This window comes from Falco punctatus (assembly GCF_963210335.1).
Source record: "Falco punctatus genome assembly, chromosome: 6".
Taxonomy (NCBI): Eukaryota; Metazoa; Chordata; class Aves; order Falconiformes; family Falconidae; genus Falco; species Falco punctatus.
In genome coordinates, this window is record NC_137585.1 from 57099431 (window position 1) to 57120175 (window position 20745).

Consider the following 20745-nt stretch of genomic DNA (forward strand, 5'->3'; position numbering starts at 1 on the left):
AATAACTTGTATATCTACAGGTAAGAGTTTGTAGCCTCACATCTGTTTTAACACATAAATGCATCAGTTATACAGGTTATACTCAGAAGCAGGAAATTATTCTGGTCCTGTTTTGTAGAAGCTTGTTTAATATTTATAGTGTACTGCAGTCAGTTCATCACACATCTTTGCTGCTCCTTCCTCCTTTTCCCTTGCTACAGCATTGGGTCACTCCCATGGGAGACAGTCTTCCTCGAACATGAGTCCTTCCCACGGGCTGCAGTTCTTCATGAACTGCTCCAGTGGGTCCCTCATAGGGTCACAAGTCCTGCCAGCAAATGTGCTCCAGCCTGGGCTTCCCACAGATCACAGCCTCCTTCGGGCATTCGCCTGCTCCACTGTGGAGCCCCATGGGCTGCAGGTTACAGCCTGCCCCACCACGGGCTTCACCGTGGGCTGCGGGAATCTCTGCTCCGGCACCTGGAGCCTCTCCTGCCCCTTCTGCCCTGACCTGGGTGTCTGCAGGGATGTTGCTCTCACATAGTCTCATTGCTCTCCTTTGGCTGCTGTTGCACAGCAGCCTTTCCCCCCTCTTAAATACATTATCCCAGAAGTGCTGCCACTGTTACTGATAGGCTCGAGAGTGGCCAGTCGCAGATCCATCTAGCACTGGCTCTATCAGACAGGGGAAAGCTGGCAGCTTTTCACAGCAGTCAGCCCTGTAGCTCCCCCCTCTACCGAAACCTGGCCATGCAAACCCGATACATATTCGTAACCAACTAGCAAGTTTCCCCCTGAAAAATCAGCACCTGATCTTTTGCCTGTAACATCGTTTTTTGTTGGGTTTTTTTTTTTCCTTTCTGTAGAGGTAAAAGCCTGATTGAGATGATGCTACCTCAAGATTTGAAAAGGCTTGGGCATCTTTGCTATTTCAAGATACTGTGTTGCAGTAAACCCTACTATAGAGAATCAAACACCCCACATCGCCTCTTGCACAGAAAACAGTGGGTGCTTTGAGAACAAAGCACTAATCTCTTCTTATTTGAAACAATTGATGATTAGCTTTTACCATGGCTTGGTAAAGACTTATAACTGAAACAGTTTCAACAGTCAATAATATGTAGACGTTAAGTTTTTCGTGAAGAGGAATAACTGTTACAACTTGGCATGTTTAGTTTATGGTATTATATACCCATAGGCTGAGGAACAGCTTGTATCCTTGTGCCCACACAGATCCTTCCTGGCGCTGCAGTCTATCCAAATTTTTCTGGCAACCTAACTGTTTGGTTTATTGATTTGCTAGCCTATTTCCTTTTAAGCAGTGTCTGAAGAAGAATGTGCTAGGCAATTTCAGTACACTAGAACATGCCATTTTCAGAGCTGTGCATTGAAAAGAAGACTTGTATGGGCCACAGTATATTACACATTTTAAGGTTGAAAGAACACTTTTCAGTGAAAAGTTAGAAAAACATTCACGTAATTTTCTTTTAGGATACCTTATCATTCAAAGTGTTTATATGGCTCTTCCTTGTCTTTGATAATCATCGGAAGCAGATTTTAGAGGAAAAATACAATCAGGTTAGCACAAAGTGAGTCCTTCCAAGTATATTCTCTCAGCTTCTTGCAGATTTATTCCATTTACTGAGGAGGTTTTTAAGGCCCATTTGTGCATGCTGAAGCAAAAATGGGAATGGAGAGCACAGTTTTGGTGATACTAGGTTGTATGCAACATTTTTATCTCCATATTTGTCAGTTAATATTAATGTAGAGTAACTCAGATGGAATATTACATAGGTTCTGCAAGAGCTGTGACTAACAAGAGCAGGTCTGCTGTAACAAGTTTGAACAGACCAAAAAAAGAATGGAGTGGTACCTTCTGAATCCAGTGTTTTCATAGGAGCCTAAAGTATTCTTTTTCTTTATATTTTGAATAGCATTCAATAAACAGCCTAGTATTCAATTTTACAGAAGCAATGTTCCTGGCTCCACTGTTAGTAGCCATCAACATGCTAGACCAGTGATGTAATTTTTGTTTGTGGTTAGCAGGTTTTTTCCCCCTCCCGGGTTTTCTTTCAACTTTTTGTATTTTTTTCCCTCCTTTGTGCTCTCTGTAAAGATCATACAAGAGTCATTAGGTTCCCCCCATCAATACTAAGGCAAGAAAACAGTCCTAACATCTGTCTGTTCTGAGCAGGTACTGTTGGTAGAGAACAGGAAGAACATCTGCTTTACAAAGTTCCTTATTATGTTCTGTGTTTTCATTAGCAAATACTTTCTTGGGATGCTGAGAAAGCAATTGAGCCCTGTATTAGGCAGTAATTAAATTTTGGAAAAAGTTCATGAGAATTAAGCAGTTTAGGATTTTGGCTTGAGAATAGATGGGGGAAAAAAAACACCTCCCTGCATCTGACAAGTAAACCTATAGCTACCTTCTCTACACACAACTGCATGGTTCTCAATTAACAGATAGGTTATGTTTGGACCTGTGCGCTCTGCCGTTAAAAACAGTTGTTGTTGCAGGCACCTGAGATACCATATGTGCACGGTAAATGTACAATATAGTGTTGACCTTCTACTGTGTATAATTTTCAAAGTTACTAGCACTGAAAGAGCGGGACACCTAAGGACACAGTTGCATTTGACCTCCATTGTCTTGAAGAAAAAGAAAAACCCAAATGCTACACTTCATTTTACTTTTGGCAGCCCTATGAAGATGCGATTCCAGACAAATGGTTACAGTTTGTGCTTTCCAGGGGTGCTAACTTCAATGTTGGCTGTTTATACTGCTGAGACTGACTTTAGACTGTGGTTTCATCCTGAGTTATAATTGTGAAACACAGATGTATTTAAATTTGCCTTGCAAAGGAGGGGGGGAAAATCCTTCATTAGGCTATAGGTATAGTTTGGTATCACTGAATTGCACAGTAATTTGTGCAATTGTCTACACTGAACCTTTAGGCTCCACGTGAAGTAATGCCTTGGGAGGTGAAGATAAAACACGATTTTTCTTAGTTTATATGCTTATTGTTACCAATTTTACCAATGAGGAATGTTTACTTTAGACATCAAACATGCAAAACTGGTAGTTACTGTCATTGCTGCTTCCACTATAAAGACTTGGGGTTAAGTATTTTAGCTAAGACACATCAATAGTCATCACAGTAATTCCAGACACTGACTGCTTATTCACTTACTACCCAGTACTATTTATTGCTAGTCCTTTTCTAACCAAGCTCCATCTCATATAACTTACTTACTTCCTTTTCTTTTGTGTTTGGCACGCTGTAGTTTACAGTTAAGACTATGAAGTTATATAAGGCTGTGCTGGGGAGGTTCCTCATCAAAAGTGCCATTATCTGACAGGACATGTGTAAATACAGTTAATGCAAAGATTTACTTGAGAATTTCTGTGGTTGGTAGTGATGGGACTAGAAGGAACATTAAGTCACCCCGTTCTTTTTCTTTCTAGACAGATGCTGATAATAATACCAGCCTAAAGACACTTTCGCTGCTTATGCATGTAATCCATATCAAATACATCAGTGTTTGTTTGCTCTTAATGGGAGTAGAGATTTAAGAGCATTTCAGGTTGTTTTCAGATACAAGGTTGTTTTCCAAACACCAGGTGGCAGGTATGTCCAAAATATTCCTCAGTCTCAACAGCATTTTAATCACCAGGATTTTGGCAGATCTGTGATATCTTTGGTTGATGTCATTTGCTTTGAGACTCGATCATCCGATCAGACAATTTACATTTGTTTCTGTAGAGATGACCTCTTGCATGTTGCAAGACTGTTCTGCAGCCCTGTAAGTAAATCAAATGTGCTGTGCGAGGAAGCAAAAAACCCCAGCGTGAATGTTTGCAATTTTTCTTCATTTGTCAAGGGAAGCAGCTTTCAAAACACAAATCTCTGGGTTGTTTTTAAGGTTATTTTGCTTTTTCAGGCCGAGGTTGTGTGACAATAGGAATGAAAAAACCCTAACTTAGGTACTCTACTGGACTGCCTACTTTGCTTGCACTCAATTGCAGGTGCAAAATGGCAGGATTTTCCACTGGTAAACTTTTTGAACTTAATGTTGATAGAATTTATTAGCACTTTTGACTAATTACTGCTTAATAAATACTACGAATGAACCTTTGGCTTCCAAGTATGTTAACTGCTACTTTTCCTCAATACAGTAGGGAAGAACAGCTTAAGTAAGGGGAAGAAGAGAGAATTACGATGGTAAAAAAGAATAGCAACAATAAGAAATTCTTGTTATATATGCATCATGATATAATTCGTTGGAATTTATTTAACATTAATTTATATAATATGTATACTATTTCTGTTTTAAAATGTTTTAAGCTAGAACATGAAATCATGGAAGTTTTTAATGAAACAGTCATGCCTATGCAGAGCTAATACACATCCAAAATTGAAATGTACATTTAATTTTCATAGGAAAAACCTCTTGAATGCCTAGTGATTGGGCTATAAAAAGAACTCATTACCATTGGAATATGCTGTATTTGTCCTATTCCCTCCCTGACAACTACTATACTTTTAAGGCGTTCATGTGTTAAACGCATGGCTGGCACTTCTTATTCCCGCAGTTGTGGAGAATTCTGTACTTTAGGACAGAAACAAATTCTGTTTCATCTACTGGCTTCTGCTTTGTGAATACTTTCACCTGAAGTGATCAACAGCTTTTTTCTTCAATGTCTAATTCTACATTGTCTAGCAAATCTCACATTTTTTCACACTCTACAATTTATCTTCATTTCAAATAGCATCTTTTATTTAACTTCTGATCTAGAAGGCTATTAAAATGTATGGGTTTTTTATTTAAACCCACTTCTAGTTTCTCAGTGAAACATTCTGCTATCTTCATTCATAGGATCAAGAAAAATGACATATGGCTAAGAAAGGTCGTCTTCACCAGCTGAATTGATCAGACGAAACTGCACCTCATTTTAATGACTCCAAACAAAGGATCTGAAATAATTTCACAGTTAAACTATAGTTTCTAAGCTTGCATCTGTAAGCACTAGCATGCTGGGTAAATACAGGTATTAAAAGTTGGCAAAACCAACAAGGTTTGTGCCTCTATGCATGTAACAAAGGTGACAGCTTTTGGACTTAAAATTTGGAGAATGAATAGTGCTACAGCACTCTGATGTTTCATGTGCTGAGTCTGTTGAATGTAGCAGGGCCAGCATGTGGCTGCTTTTCCCGTCTATGTTTATTAAAGCAAGTATTAACCAAGATAATTCTTGCTTTAATCACTGTCCTGATTATAGCAGTAACTGTGTCCCACTCCTTTTTAGTGACTGTAGAAGAAATTTATATATTGAACAAACTGGAACTGGTGTTTTTCCTCCTTGCTAGGCACATTTGCATGGTGAGGCAAGACACAGGATAGGCACGTAAACTGAACAGACTGGACTCCACCACCCTCCTACATAGTGTTTGGAAATGATCAAAGCATCCATGCTTTGCAAAGCTCTGTGGTTGCTCTGAATCTTCTTTTTGTTCAGTCCTTATCAGCAACAGCCAGGAACTGCAGTGTTAGATGAACACAGGCATTGCTCTGGATCATGACAGAATGTTGTGGGCAATGTCAGAGGGCAAAACTGATTTGATATGCACTCAAGTGCCAGGCCTGCAAGACAGCATGTGGCTGCACCTCTCGGCAGTAGTTTGTACTCTTTGAGCATCTCACCACTGGTCAGTCTGCTAGCCCTGTTTCCTGCTAGATTCTTTCGATTTCAAATAGCTAATGCAGTTTAGCTGAATTTAAAATAAACTGTCTTTTGAGTTTTTCTTATTTTTTATTAATAAACAAGCAATGAGTCCTAGTCCCCACGCATTTGCTGAGAATAGAGAAGAGACATTTCTAAGGCTGTGAATTCTTTCTAGTATTTTTTTCCCTCAAGGATAAAAGGCAGAAACAAAGTCATTCCTGTAAAGATGATTAAATTAATTTGCATAAGTTTCAGTGTTACTTTCTTGGAACTGACACAGTTTGTGTATTTTAAAACAGAAAAGCAGTAAAATTTTTCATGGTTTCATTGTCTGAAAAGTGAAATTTAATTATTTTTTCATAGTCTAATCTGATCCCATATGGTACTTAAATGCTTTCAAGTGCCCTGCCTCTGCATTTGGAGCTGGAAATGGTTAGTACTTTGGTAAAGAAACCTGACCTTCAATCCTTGTGAAGTCAGTGGGTTTCAATCAGACCTCTGGTGAAGGAAGGTAATCACTAAATGAAGAAGCCACATTTTCATGGTAGAAGGGCCACGTGAGAGAAGGGCCACTTTAGTAATGTTTTATTTTTCATTACTTTACAGCATTACTTTACAGGGAATAAGCTAAGGCTTTTGGAAGTCTGATAGATACCTATGCTTAAATTTAGACAAACCATTTTTTTTCAGTTTGTCACCTAGCTATTGCTACTGTATGCTCTCTTGTTGACTTTGCAGTAAGATTATTTTCTTGTAGCGTATTTTGTACATACACCCAAAGATTTGCCCTTTATAAGTTCCATCTCTCTCCTCAGTTCTAAGCTACGGCTCCTTCACGACTCAACAAGGAGTACTGAGGAGAAGTGATCTGTAAGACAAAAAGCAAAGTATAACTTGTTTTTGCTGCTGCTGTTACTTCCAGAGCTTTATCTAACACTGATGCTGTGGAGTGCTAGCTTCAGAGTCTTACCTAAATCTAGAGATAGTTCGTTTGACAACCGAATAAATTTTGTAATCATCTAATAGCTGTCCACATACAAGCTTGTTTAGCAGCTATGAGATCTGTGTCACCTCTCCATGGCCTTGTGTAAAAATACCCCAAAAAAACGAAACCTGTGGCTGAACCTCTACTGTAGTGCCAACAAAATTTCCTGATCTACACTATTTTAATAATAGTAACATTTTGTAAATGGCATCTAATGCTAAATCATTGATGCACTGCATCAGACACTTATCATTACAGCTTTGGTTGGATTTTCTGCCTAAACCCACCCACCCCACCCCCCAAATAAATCAACCGAGTTACTTGGGTGCTTTCTGATCTCTTCACAGCTCTGTAGTCATACCTGTTTTTTAAGGACTAACTGTGGTTGCTTGACTTGGACTAGAACTGCATCCAAACTAACTCCAGTAAAGGCATTTGGTAATTGTGAAGCAGAACTGGATTTGAAATAACATTCTCATGATCAAAGATTCTAAGAAGCTTTTGTAGTAATTGGAGAATAACAACTATATAAAATGTGTTTGCTTCTCATATTTAAATTAAGCATAAAGATAAAATGCATAAGAGGCTTATTAAATAAACATACAGATACTGCATCTGATAAAACCAAAGCAATTGAGTGGGATTTTAATTTAGACGTTTGACTGACTTTGCCTAAAAAAAATTGCTTTTGAAGTAATGCTGGCCTTATTCCATAATATCTGAGAGGTTCACTCAGTTGTGGATTGCTTCACTGGGCCATTCCCTCCACTGCTGATACATTATTATTTATATTGTATCCTAAGAATACTGTACATGTAAAATGCACAGGCAGAGTTCCAGGCCTGAAGGGCTTCAATCTAAATGCACAGTATAGGATGGGCAGTATAATAAACTGCAGTTCTTTACTTGAACTGTAAGCAATGTCTTTCGGCTCTAAAATTAAGCAATGTCTTTCAGCTCTAAAATTATACCCTTTATCCACTTTGGACTGAAGCAGCATTCAGTATAGTTCTCATCCTGTGGCAACACAACTCAGTCTGACTGTAGTGGGTAAGTGAAGTGACTGCTGTCTGTGGGTTTCACCATCATTAATAAAATAGGCTTCTTTTAAAAAATTGATATTCCTGGAAGTCACTTGCATGAAAATGTTCTCATGGTTTTAAAAAAGAAGAGATAGAAATAAGACTTGAGCCAAAATTCTCTGAAAATCTCCCATTTATATCAAAAAGGCTTTGACTTGAGGGTTGGAGTAGGCATGCAGTTGTTTGGTACAGAACTAAGTAGTCTTGTGAAGAAAACTTAACAAAACCTCTAAGCATCTTGCTTCATTACTTTGACAAAATAAGCCTGTACTCGCCAATTGTGAATACAGAACAAAACCCCCAGATACTTCAGGCTGCTTTACAGAGGTTTGCACTGACAAGTGAGTCTTAAGTAAGACCAGGATAAGCAGCCTGCCCTGAGATCTAACACAAAGAGCAATTATTTGAACATCTCAGGAAAGGCCAAGGGTATGACAGAGAAAGAAGGAAAAAAACATCAAAGATCATCTATGGTCCACAGTTACCAGTTTGGTTCTTCTGTCGTAAGGAAGGTTTCTTCTGCAAGAGGGCTGAAGCTTTCTTAGCAGTGGAATGAACTTCCCCAAGAATCAAAGACTCATAAACTTTAACTTTTCTCACTTCATCCTGAAGACCTATTTCTTTGTGGTTATTTAATGTAAATACAAGCCATTTTTTTAAATGCTCCACTAAAGCAAAAACTGCGCTGTCATCTTTCTCTCCTCCTGCTAAGAGGCATCATGGAATAACAAACACAACTGGGACAAATACCTCTCTACAGTAGAGTTAGCTAGTCCCACCTGAATCAAACTGCTTTGGGAAAAATTCCATAAGCAGGACTTCCTCAGTCTCCATCCTTCAGACTCTTCCCCATATTTGTTTCTGGGTGAGAGAACGATGTTGGTATATATTTTGATCCCATCCTTGATTTGGCTTAAAATATATGCTATTATATGTAATTGAAGGGAAATCTAATTATTTCTGCTTAAAATAATTATTGCTTAAAATACCATTAAATTAACAAGTCTGCTTTTATTTCCCTTGTTTCAAGCAATTATGTAGTTTGCTTCTACCAGCTTTATGTGTGAATTTAGGCAGTCCTAAAAGGGAGAAATAATATTCTGGCTGCAAAATGAAGCACTGTAAAAGCAGCTTTGTATTCCATTACCAGTAATTCTGCCTTGCCATACTTCACTTTTCCTTCTTGCATGCCTCTTCTGAGGGAACATGCCCACCAAAGTTATCTCAAAGGCTTTTATGCTGGCTGTCTCAGCCTTAATTTTATTTTTTCAAGTGCTGGAGTGATTCCTCACCTTGGAAGGCCTGTTACCCTCAGTGGTTTCTGCCCATACGGGAAGAAGGTTCTTGCTTTCCTGAAGAAGCCCAGTCCTTATATACTCCTTATATATATATATAAAAAAAAAATAATAATAATGAAAAAAAAAAAAACTTAAATACTGAGAAATAACCCCCCCTGGAATTTATATTTTTCTTTTCTTAAAATGTCAGGCTATGATCAGTAGTTCAGCAGCAGCTGCATAAACTGACCCTTCCCCCAAGCAGGGGTGAGATCCTTCAAGAGAAGGGTAGGTGATATCTTTCACAGGCCTCAAATATTCATCTGTCTGTATAAATCACAATGCTCAGCTACCCATTCACATCTAGATGTGATTTTGGAGTATGTGGGATAAAGACACATGAATAAGGGAGAGCAAAGCCTGCTGTACTAGTGTTCAAAACTGTTGATCTTGCATTTTCTTTGACCACTGCTTTCACTAACAAATTATGATTAAGAGGCAGGAAAGAGTAATCCTGCCAGTGAGAGCTTGGGTTCCTCTGCAAATTTACTGCTGAGCCGGCAGAGTTGTTTTGGAAGGCAGAAAGAGAGTGTGTTTCACTGTTTTTCAACGTGACAATTTGATTTCTTCAGAGAAATTTTATTTCTTGCATAAAGTAATATATTCACCCCAGAGAAACTGCACAAGGTCACGGTGGGTCAAATTTGCTTCAATATTTACATCAACGTTAATTTGAAGTAATGAATTTTATCTTTTCTACCCCAGATGGTAGGAGAAGCACTGGATAAACACAAACACCATTATACCCGATTTTGCCAACTCAGATCTATCATTGCTAGGTGAAAAGCCAGGCTGCAACTTTGCACATTCCTTTAAACATCCTTCCTGGGCACAGCAAAAGGCAATTTTCTTGAAAAAGGCTGGGCATCTCTCACTGCACAGGACACAGTAACTTGTGTTAGAGAAAGGAGTTTCAGAAAGGCAGATGCATAACTCTGGTATGTAATGTAGATCAGAATTTGACATTAAAGACCATTTCCCAAAGACAATTCAGTCATTCTGCCAACCACAATGTCCCTTTTATGCAAATGACCAAGTAGAGCAGTGATTATCTGCCTATGCCAATGCAGGTCTTTCGACCACTGCTAACCATGCATATTTGTGAAGGTACCTGCTGCCCCTATAAGTGCTGGGTCCCCTCAGAGTAATTTTAAGAATTTCTGAGCATGAAAAAGAAGTTTATTTAAATGTAGTCCTGAAACCCGGAATGATTAATCTATCCATGCATGGAATACATCAAAAAGATACTTTGAAGGTTTTATTAAAAAAATCTGTAAGCTGATGGCAAAACACATACCAGTAATAACAGCTGTTCCAGTAAAAGTTTATATCAATTTGCCAGTTCTCTTTTCTCCCTGTCTTAGATCCTATATGTTGCCACACTATGGCCAGACTTTCTGCTACTGCCATGCTTTTCCTGACTGGAAACCACAGCAGGACATATTCTTGTAAGGATGCAGGCCCAAGGAAAAAGTAGTGTTATTTTTAACATTTTCTCTCTAGCAGTCACCATTCATAACTTACAACATATATTGTGAAAAGACTGAGAAAACCATTGATTGATTTAAATCTGTCTTAATTTTTCACCAAAGGCAGAAACTCCACAAACTAGTGCTTAATCATACTTTGCATCATGTACAAGCATGCAGTTTTCCATACAAATTCCATAAGGTGTTTAATCTGCTATTGCAAAAATACTTATTTGCATACAATCACACCCTACTGTGGTTTTACATGTTTTCTGAGAATACATTTTGAGCCTATTATCTTAACCTCACTGCCTTTCTACCCACATATAGACTAGCAGACATGCAAACCCTTTAATTTTTATTCAGGCCTGACTGTAATTAAGTTGAAGTGCATTTGTTCTTTAAAACTATAGGACTCAGCTTATTCCACAAGTCCTGTTGGTGAATACACTATCCTTAAGTTGCTGAGCTGTAGCAGGGTCTGCAGCTTACAAAAAAAAGAGTTCTTACTACAGGAGAAAACAGTGATGGGTGGTTTTGGGTATTTTTGTAGTCAGAATTGTTTTTTTGTGCCACATACGCCAGCTGTTGAACAGATGCAGTCGGTTGCAAACAACACTACCTTATCTTTCAAAGATCTTAACCCAAAAACAAAGCACTGACCCTAGTTAGAGAAATGCGGGTGAAGAACATATTTTCACTGGCTTTCTTGCTGGAGGCAGGTTTGATCCAGATGCAAAGAACTAGCACTTACACAATCACATTGTGTGACATGGCAGCACATGCTGTGCTAGGTATATGCTCTGCCCCATGATTCAGTGTCTGACAAACTAGTTACACATAATTTGTTTAAAGACGACATTGGAAGTAAAAACCAAAAATTGTAAGCATGGACAACTACCATTTACTGACTCCTGCTATAGCTGCACCCTGACAAATGACTCCTCTTGATGTATTTTTACAAAGTATTTTAATGACTACTGTCAAGGCACTAGACAGAAAGTACCATAGCTGGTTCTTGCTTTCTTTATAGCAAATCCAAAGCGTCTTGACACCACTATGTTCTTGCACAGAGTTTTAATACAAATTAGTTAACCCAGACCACATATGTTCCACTTTTGTCAATGAATATACCATATGAAATTATGTATATTTAGGGCACAAACACATGGGAAGAACACATCTTAAGAATACAGAACAATGTAGGTTGCAGTGGGCCTCAGGAGGCCACCTAGGACCACCTACTGCTCAAAGCGGGGCCAGCTAGAGCAGACAGCTCAGGACTGTGTCTAGTCAAGTTCTGAGTTATCTCCCATGAAGGAGGTCAAACAACCTCTCATACTGGGCAGCTTGTCCAAATATTTGACCACCTTTATGATACAAATAAAAAAGACAATCTATTCCTGTATCTAAGCAGAATTTCCCATGTTTCAACATGTGTCCATTCCCTCTCAGCTGTGCAACTCTGAGAAGAATCTGGCTTGGTCTTCCATGTAGACAACTGCAGTAAGATCTTCCCTTAGCCGCTTCCTTAAGGCTGAACAGTATCAGTTCTCTCAGGCTTCTACAACACACCATTTTCCCAGTCCTGTGACCACCTTGGTGTCTCTCTCCTGTAGTAGCTGCCAAATGGCCATATGTATCAAGGCTACAAGGTATGCCTAACTTGCTTCTGAACTTAATGACTGGTACTAAACAGTCAGGAAGAGTCAGAAGAACAGGTCAGGTGTAGCACAACCCTTCTTGATATACATTCAGAGTTTTCAGTAGATCATTGGTTAGGGAAAACCTGAACCAAAGGCCACTGTATTCCATCCCATTTACTAGCTCTCAGTGCACTGCTTCCCTTTTGAGTTAAGTCCCTTTTTAAAAGTAATGATAGCTCTAGCTTCCACGGAGTGAGCTCCATACTTAGTTCTGCAGCATCCAAAAAAAAGGCTACCTTTTGGTTGTTTAAAACCTGCAGTCCATTATTTCCCCTGTGTGCCCACTTACCAGAAAAAGTGAATGAGAGCTCCCTACCTTCTCTCCACAAGCCACCATTTTATATAATTCAATCATTTTCCCTCAGTCACCCAGCCATTGTCACTTTGTCTTTTTCAAACTGAGAAGTCTAAGTATTGGTAGTCACATTTTAAACAGAAACCGTTCTCTATGTTTCATTGTTCCTTTCTATCTTTACTTTGTTTCTGACCTGGGAAACCAGAGCTTCATACTTACTGTTCTCTAGATGTGGTCATACCACTAATACACACAAAGATGTTACAAGATTTTCTGCTCCATTCTGTCTTCCTTTTTTAGTAATTTCTGGTATTTTTGACTTGGAACTGGAAACTAATTACCTATAGAGACTCTAAAACTCCTTCTTCAGCAATAACAGCATATGTTGAATTTATCACTGGACACATATAATTAAGATTGGTTTTGCCTGTATGCATTAGCTTCCAGTTATATTGAGACTGAATTTCAACTTCTAGCTTGCTGCTCAGCAGAATGAGATCCTTTTGAAACTCCTTGCTGTCAGCTTCATTCTCCACTGCTGCAAAGAATTTTGCATCAGCAGTAAACTGTGCTGCTTCGTTACTCAGTCTCTTTCCAAGACCATTTCTGAGTATGCTAACTAGTGCAGGTCCCAGCATGAATCCCTGTGGGAGTCCAATTGTAACTCTCCCGCAGTGTAAAAAATGACTATTTATTGCTACCTCATTAACCCTTCTCTTTCAGCTAGTTACTAATTCACAAGATAGGCTTCCTTCCTAACCTATGACAGCTAATGTACTTCAGCAACACTGGTGAGGGACTGTGTCAAAAGCTCTTTTGAAATCACTATAATGAATGTATCACCCTGGTTTATTAGTTTGTTGATTTCATCAAAGAACTTCATAATTTTGACAAAGCTTCTCTACCCACAAAAACCCATGTTGATTTTTCCATAGTCTGACATACTTGTATACTGAAGCCTCACCCCAGCTCTCTGTCACTGATTTGCTTCTGTGACCTGAGACAAGCCTCAGCAACTACACCAGTAAGAGGACTTGGATGCTGAAAATGAACACTTACGATCCTTAAATCCAAAAGGACTGTCTTCAAAATTCTCATCCAGTTTCTTTCCAGCTGTGGAGGTGCTTACATTCCATAAATTCACACCTGAACAATTTCAGTGGCTAGAATTAAGGCAGCTGTAGTAACCATATGATGGTTATAACACACCCTGAGTAAAGAAAATACTAATCTATGTTCATAAACAGAGGATGAAACCAAAACCATGTCCCCCACAAGCTGACTTTCAGGGTTTCTAATCACTGAACTCTAGGAAAAAGACAGGATGATTTCTCCTATCCCTTCAACATTCACAATCTGTATAAAGGAGGCCCCTTAAGAAACTAACGTGAAAGTTTACTGAACTCCAAGTAGAGCAAGCAGCTCCTTCCAACTCACTTAGTTTTGAGGATGTTGAGACATAGACTTCTAAGTTTTGCAGCTGTACTGGCCTGCCTGATCTGCCCCTGCATTGAAACACCTCCCATGTAGCTGTGTTGGCAAAACAGTGGACTATTTGTGTCCTTGTTATGGACTGGTAGTGTGGATCTAACTTAACATTCCTGAATTGAACACTCAGCACTGCAATGGTTGAGGCAAAGGCGCATAGCCCATCTACCAGTTTTCCAATAGCAGTTGTAATACCTGCTTGTGGGACACAACAGACAAACCCAGCATCTAGCAAGATCTTTAGCACTAAGCCCCGGTCGCTGTGACTTCAGTCACATAAATGTCATTGGCCTTTCACAGCGAAAAGTTTAGCCAGCATCTTGTTCAGATTGGATCCCACATGAACCCGTTTATCCACTTGCTTATGCTATGTACCATATAGGAAACCTGGATAGAGAGCTAGTTGTGATTGATTTCACCCACCAGCAAGGTTCCTCCATATTAACTGCCACAAATCCAAGCAGTGCAGTACCAAGACCCTCTGTAGACCTAATCCACACTACCTTGTAAGTAAAATGAAACTGTATTTCTTCTCTTGTAAAGGAAACATGGAAATAATTCCACTAATGCTAATGAACTATCGACTAACACAATGACAAATGCCCTAAGAATACCTAAGTAGTTATTCACTGAATGAATAAATATATAAGGCAAAGGGCACTTGCTGCATACAGAGATTTAAAATAACCAGCTGTTTTCTCCCATGAGAGGCATCTATTCTGTGTCTTGAATGAGGAACAGGCAAAACAGAAAAATGGTGTATGATAAGCCACTTTACTATACTTTGTGCCCACAAGGGAGTCAAAATTACAGTTGCACAAGTTTCCTAATTTTTAAAAGTCTGACACTGTGCCAATGCTGTTTGAACACCATTTTGTACATAGTACATGGTGAAGTGTGCACAGTTCTGAGGCCCTGAAGCTCTGAAATACAAAGGGGTGATGTTAGGACATAGCAGCAACCTTGACTTGGAATTTTCTTGCTTTTGTCAGCTGAAATCAGATCTTGGATGTTATTGCAACACACTATAGCTTTTTTGCATTTAATTAGATTTACATCCCACTTGGTTATCACAGGGTAGTTGGAAACAGACATGTGTGCATTCTACAGTCAATACATTGATGCTCCTCCTGGGAAAATGCCAGCAAGAAGTTACAGGAACTGCATGTGGCTGCCTTTGTTAAGGGAATGAAAACAGTTCAATTTGGTTAAGCAGAACATTCATTTGTGAGGAGAATTGAACTAGTATACATACTTTGGAGGCCCAAAAGGCAGCTTCACTTACAATGATGTTTTTCAGGCTTTCAGTATTCAAATGGTAAGGGACCAAATATCTAGTATCTCAAGAAGTAAAATACGTAATATCTCAGACAGCAAGCTCAACCTAAAATTAGGTCAGAGAAAATACCTAAGTTTAAAATTAAGTTTTTGTAGCTCATTGTATTATCTTTAAAAGTCTACCGACCAACTGTCACAGCGACATGTATCCTGTCCTTCACAGTACATTAGAGTTCATGGATCCTTTAACCATGTCAGTGGTATATTTGTACAAGAACAAGACAATTTATACAACTAAGGAAAAACAAATTACAATACCAGCAGCCACCCGAGGAATTCCTGAATGCCCAGGTCTGCTCCACTTTTCACTGGATACCACAGGAATAAGAGCAGAAAGTCTGTTAAATTCCAGCAGTCGTTTCAGGAAAAGGTTCACTATGTGAATTAAAACATCCAGCTGCAAGACACTTTCATTTACTATAGGATTTGAACTTACACACACACACACACTTTTAACTGAAATGATGACAACTTAACCAACAATAACAATACTCAATGAAGTAGTGAACTACTGGTTTGAATTATTGGCTCAATCTTGTACTTTCTGAAAAAAAGAAGACTATTAGCTTTACTGGGGAGGTGTTCTTTCTCAGTGTGGGATCAGGCCGTAAGTGGCTGCTATACAGCCCTTACTGTAAGCAAGGGCTTTGCTCGATTGTGAAAACAAAAACTTCTTGATTTTGATATACAAAGAGTCATTCTACCTAGGATGCCATGCACAAAGGCAGGCAGAATGTGCAAGACTGGTGTTACTCTGTTTAGCTAGCACACTAAGTCCAACTATCTTTGTAAATCTGTTTTCCAACTCCTGAAATGTTGTTATGGGCTGAATGTGCGGGGTTTTTTTTTAAAAAAGAGGTTTTTGTTACAGTGTCAAATGGATTTTGGAAAGGAGGAGTCAGAATAAAATTACACTCTAGGTAGCTTCTTACAGCAAAGAAGAAGAGTGAGCTTCTGTACCACATTTCAACCAGAAACATGCTTTCATTGCTGAGTCATAAACCCTGAAAGACAGTGTTTATAATAGAGCCCTCACCTATAGCTGGTTAGGTTACAAAACAAAGTGACTGCAAAGTTCTATGATTTGTCATAAGGCTGTTTCTACAGTTTTATTTTTAAAAGAAACTGTTTACTCTCCTATGTTTACTTCAAGACCAGAATTTATAGTTTCAACATTAAGCATTTGAATCAGTATCCACCTCCAAAAATATATCCAGGCTTCATGCTGGGGTATACACATCTCATACTGATGAGAAAAAACTTCCCTGGTGAGAAGACAAACTATACATGAAATGAGATAGGTTCCAAAGTTCTTGGGAAGCAGAAATGTAACTCCTTCACTTCATACCCTTGAGAAGTTTGTTGCCAAAAATCTCTGAATAACATATGAAGGGAAACTGCAGAAATACAATGCAGAATCTGGCACTCTTTGTTTCAGTTTTTAAAGCCAAGGTCAGTTCTTAGGAAGCCCAGACCCTGGAGGCAATAGAGGAAGGCTGGAGAAAGGAAGACTTTCCCCTGGTGGAGGAGGATCAAGTTAGAGGTCACTTCAGCAAACTTAACACCCACAAATCCATGGGCCCTGATGGGATGCAGCCCCAAACACTGAAAGAGCTGGCAGATGTTATTGCTAAGCCACTCTCCATTGCCTTTGAAAGGTCATGGAGGAGAGGTGCCCGAGGACTGGAGGAAAGCCAAAGGCACTCCAGTCTTCAAAAAGGGCAAGAAGGGGGAGCGGGGAAATGACAGGCCAGTCAGCCTCACCTCCCTTCCTGCAAAGGTGATGGAACAGCTCATCCTAGAGCTCATCTCCAAGCATGTGGAGGAAAAGAAGGTTACCAGACATAGTCAGCTTGGCTTCACCAAGGGGAAATCATGCCTGACCAACCTGATAGCCTTCTGTGATGGAATGAGTGGCTGGGTGGACAAGGAGAGAGCAGTGGATGCTGTGTACCTTGACCCCAGCAAGGCTTCTGACACTGTCTCCCATAACACCCTCGTAGGCAGGCTCAGGAAGCGTGAGTTAGATAAGTGGACAGCAAGGTGGATTGAGAACTGCCCGAATGGCAGAGCTCAGGGGGTTGGGATCAGCGGCACAGAGTCTACCTGGAGGCCTGTAGCCAGCGGCGTTCCCCTGGGGTCAGTACTGGGTCCAGTCCTGTTCAACTTACTCATCAGTGACCTGGATGAAGGGATGGAGTGTACCCCCAGCTGATGACACAGAACTGGGAGAAGCGGCTGATACACCCGAAGGCTGCGCTGCCATTCAGCGAGACCTGGGCAGGCTGGAGAGCTGGGCAGAGGGGAACCTGATAAAGTTCAACAAAGGCAAGTGTAGGGTCCTGCACCTGGGGAGGGACAGCCCCAGGCACCAGCACAGGCTGGGGGCTGACCTGCTGGGAGGCAGCTCTGCAGAGAAGGCCCTGGGAGCCCTGGTGGACAGCACGTTGCCCATGAGCCAGCAGTGTGCCCGTGTGGCCACGAAGGCCAGTGGGATCCTGGGGGGCATTAGGGGGAGCGTGGCCGGCAGGTGGAGGGAGGTGATCCTGCCCCTCTGCTCTGCCCTGGTGAGGCTGCGTCTGGAGTGCTGGGTCCAGTTCAAGAGAGACAGGGAACTACTGGAGAAGGCCCAGTGGAGGCTGCAAAGATGATGAGGGGACTGCAGCATCTCCCTTATGAGGGAAGGCTGAGAGAGCTGGGCCTGTTTAGTCTGGAGAAGACTGAGAGGGGATCTTATCAATACATACAGATATCTCAAGGGCAGGTGTCAAGAGGACAGGGCCAGGCTCTTTTCAGTGGAGCCCAGTGACAGAACAAGGAGCAACAGGCACAAACCGCAATGCAGGAAGTTCCATCTGAATATGAGGAAAAACTTCGTTACTTTGAGGGTGACAGAGCACTGGAACAGGCTGCCCAGAGAGGCTGTGGAGTCTCCTTCTCTGGAGACATTCAAAACCCACCTGGACATGATCCTGTGCAACCTGCCCTAGGGGAGCCTGCTTTCACAGGGGGTTGGACTAGATGATCTCCAGAGATCCCTTCCAACCCTGACCATTTTGTGATTCTATTCCCCAAGAGTCCCCTCTTTGTCATGCCCAGGTGTTAAGAAAGAATACAAGATAAATAAGGGAGCACTTTCTTAATTAGATATATCTGCTGTTAAATTGTTGCATGTGACTGGGCCGGTCTCTTGCTTACAAAATTGAATACTGCCTAAATCAATGCAGGTGACAGGGAAAAGCACTTACATTCAGAGTTCAACTTTCATGATAAAACCCACCACAAGATGTTGGTACCATCCTCTAAGAATCCAGGAATTCAAAGAAGAGGGGTCTATAAACTTACACTGAAGTACACTAGGACACTGAAATGAGAATTTCTGGAAGTACAAGCTGCCATATATCTGACACAGTTCAATTTTATTTCCTCTTCAAAGACTAAGACTCTTTCCAAAATATTTATATGACCTTCTAATTTTTAAATAAAAAGGAGTGTTAACATGAAAATTTTTATTTTGGGTGAAAGTTTCATTATTAATAGAGGACTTAATTCTAAATAGTACTAAAATGTAATGCCTTTAAAATGAACATTTAATTGGATGAGCCAGTTATAAATCAAAGAACAACAAAATGTATGACTGCTTTTGTTGCTTCAGAAAACCCATGCATTTAGGACACCTGGTAGCCACTGTGTAAGACCATATAAGAAATTCCCAAGCCAACAAATTGAGATGTTTAACTACTAAAATAATAATTTCACAAATTTTAGCTATGGGCTAACCACTTTTAGAAAAGCTTTGAAGGTGGTAGCACTGTCTAATTTCTAAAAAGAGAGAATATGAGCTATAATGAAACAACAGAGGAGGTCTCTGACTTCAAAGTTGATCTAAAGAAAGTTTAGGCAGATCTAACAGAACTGAAGATGCCACCAAAGGACTTAAAGCAATGGAAGTTCATATCTGCAGAAGTTTGTGAGCAACTATGCGATCTTCAAAAGACTAGTAATTGATACAGCATCTAGACAGAGCTAGATACGACAAAACGATCGTAGATACGACCAGCAACCAGTACGTCATGGATCCAAAACATCTACGAAGTGAGAAAGACATGAGTTGCACGACCCCCGAGAAAGCAAGCTGCACAGGCAGGCCAATTCTGTGAAATAACTCACTGCCAGGCACTGTCTGGCAGAGAGGTCAAAAGCTACGGCAAGGCCAAAGAAGTTAAACAAGAGGGAAACGTATGTAGCATGATCTGAGACTAAGCTGTAAGTTTTGCGCAGGCTGCTAGCTGCTCTAACTGCAAGTAACGCATTTGTGTGCGTGTTGGGGCAATAATTACACATTCATAACTAATTATACACTACAAGGTTTTCTGGCCCAAGACCCGTTACATGTATTGGTCTGTAAACAGGCAACAGACAAGACATCATATGGGTAGCGACACAAACGTGGTGGGTTTTTTGCACTGGCTAACGGGACTGTTAAGTGTTTCCACAATCCTGCAAAACACGCAGTTGTAGCAACTTCTCTCATTCTTTTTGCTTCCCACACCGCTTTTTGCTGTACCTTTACCACACACACTGCCCACCTTCGCTTTCGGGTGCGGGTAGCGCGCCTTACCGAAACGGCAGCTTCAGCGGCTGCGGAGCAGTTACCGTGACAGTCTCTAAGCCAACACTGCGACATCGGGCACAACGCAACTGCCTCGAAAGAATTTTAAACCAAACCAAACCAAACTGACTGAGCCGTTTCTTTCCAAAGCTGTGCGCGCAGTTACAGCTTGCTTGCTTTTTTTTTTTTTTTTTTACCTCAGAAATCAGTAAGACCCGCTTCGTGGTCGCCTCCCTCACAGCCGGCCCCTGCACCGCTCTGAGGCGCGCACTTCGCTGCGGGGCCGCTTCCCGGGAGAAGCCCTGCGGCTGGGGGGCCGGGGCCGGGAGAAGCCCTGCCGGCTGCGGGGTCGCGGTCGGGGTCGGGTGAGGGGGATGCCGCCGCCCGCGCGCGCTCCCAACGGCTCCCCGCGGCGCGCGAGCTCCCCCGGCGCACCGCCCGCTGCTCCCGCCCCCTTGGCCGCTGCCCCCGGAAAGCGTTCGCGTCGTGCCCCGGAAGTTGTCGCGGGCAGAGTCCGGCCCAGAGCGAGGCCCTGTTGCTGCCGCTATCGGGAGGCGCAGCCGTTACCCGCGGCGCGACGCGGGGCCGCCGTCTCGCCCGTCACAGGCGGCCCGGCCGGCTCGGCGGCCAGGGCGGGGCGCATGGCGGAGGTAGGTGCCGGTCCGTCTCCCTCCTCCCCCGCCTCGTCCCTCGTCCCCCCCCGCCCGGCTTCCTCTGGTGGGGGTG

General features: G+C 41.3%; 1 protein-coding gene across 2 annotated transcripts in view; it reads left to right on the plus strand.

Moving 5' to 3' along the window:
- The first annotated feature begins 72 nt into the window (after window positions 1-72).
- Window positions 73-20745, plus strand: part of FRS2 (fibroblast growth factor receptor substrate 2) — a 78772-nt gene continuing 58099 nt past the window's right edge. For both annotated transcript variants that reach the window (XM_080391129.1, XM_080391130.1), the window contains exon 1: window positions 73-20669. The gene's annotated coding sequence lies outside the window, so the exon portion shown is untranslated. The remainder of the gene's footprint in view (window positions 20670-20745) is intronic.